We start from the raw sequence: 1,732 nt of genomic DNA, 5'->3' as shown, positions 1-1,732 counted from the left end.
AAGGCTCTCAGCCCTCCCGCAGTGGATAGAGGATAAAATCTCTAGCACTGTTCCAGAGGAGCAAGTGTGCTGCTGCCCTGCGGTAGCAGTTGTTCTTATGGCAAAGGTCCGACTGAGGGCGACCCAGCTCGGGCTCAGGCAGTGTGGGGCCGGGGACCTGAACGGGGGAGGAGGGGTCCGTCCTGGCTTAGTAGAGGACTCTGTGCGCGCTCACGGAAAAGAATCCAAACGGTTCACTTGAGTGTTGGGTTTTCACTATAGTCTCGGGAATAACTAGGCGGAAAACTAGTCTGGCCCCAAACAACTCGCTGAGTTGGCCCATCCATGGTGACTGGCTGCATCGTGTGGCCTCTGCCACCAACCTCAGCTCCAGCAGGTCGGGGCGCAGAGGCTATCTGGCAGGAGCTGCTTCCCCTGTCATTTCTCTCCAGTTGAACCCCACATCTAGGCTTCCCATTCCTTTCCCCAGGGTCATGGGCGGCAGTAATGAGCAGAGGGGAGGCGATTGGAGCCACCTAGGTTTGTTCCAGTCCAGTCCTTCTTGGGAGAGACAGGAATTCTCAATTTTTTCAAGACCTTACAGGGAAGGCACACACACCAGCGGGGTTCCGGGTCCTTGGTCCTGACTTGCAGCCTGCTCTGCCTGGCTCTTACTTCTTTGTTTCGCTCACCGGGGAACCTGGGCCAGCCCTCCTAGGTGGGTGGAGGAAGCTGACTAGGCCCTCGAAGTCTTTATCATTCAAAATAGAAGTAAAGCTGGCAATCAAGATGAGTCGGAGGCCTAAGGCTCTTTTAGGGCCTGTGGTAGCTAAGGGTCATATTCACTAAGAAGTTTTAAGAGGCAGGATTTAATGCCTAAACTGCCTTTTAAGGTGTTGAAGTGTTGGGGCTTGTATTCCAGCTGTCAGTGTTATTGAGGGAGAAATACTTAGGTGTTGCCAACACAAGACCCACCTCATGGTCAGCATGCCCAAGGCTGAGGTGAGAGGAATGGACTCTTTGGGTGGGAAAATCCCCTGCTGTTCTAGCTATGAAGGGGTGTTTGCCCTGGTGTAGGCCATGGAATGCACTGAGTGCCCGAGAAAGGTTTGCAGCTTCCTCAGACTGCAGGAGTATATTCAAGCCGGCCAGGGCCAGGCTGGGTTTGGTTGCTAAGTTGGGCTCAGTTATCACGTTAATTCTAAAGAAATTAGACCTGGATAAATAGCCTTTGAATTCAAAGAAATTGCTTGGTATTGATTTACATAGCCATGCTAAGAAACCCCTTCTCAACAGGAGACACTGGTGGAAAAAAATTCCTGTTAGTCTTTTCCCCATTCAATGTAAAATACTGTTTGTGTATGTGTGTGTGTGTGTGTGTGTGTGTGTGTAGGGAAATGGGTGCTTGATATCCTGGAAACCGGGGCACCCTTCTCCCCTGCCCCAGTGCACACACCTGGGAAAGCTTGGGGGGGGAACATGAGAGCTGCCTCTTTCCCTTTCTTCATCAGGCCAGTGATGGTATCCTCAGGAGTAGCCAAAAGTATCAGACTCCGTAAGAAAGTCCTGGCATTAATTTCTCTAGTGATAAAACTACAGTGCCCTATGTTTTTACTCCATACCCTGAAAGAGCCTTACAGCAGTCTGGGGGCAACATCTTCATCCATCTCTCCTCGCCCTGGGTCCCAAGAACAGGTATCAAGGAACCCTCGACATGGATGACATTAGTCCTTCAGAACAAGTGATACCCACT

This window comes from Talpa occidentalis, unplaced genomic scaffold (genome assembly GCF_014898055.3).
Source record: "Talpa occidentalis isolate TD23 unplaced genomic scaffold, MPIMG_talOcc4v2.1, whole genome shotgun sequence".
Taxonomy (NCBI): Eukaryota; Metazoa; Chordata; class Mammalia; order Eulipotyphla; family Talpidae; genus Talpa; species Talpa occidentalis.
Note: the sequence above shows the minus strand (reverse complement) of the source record.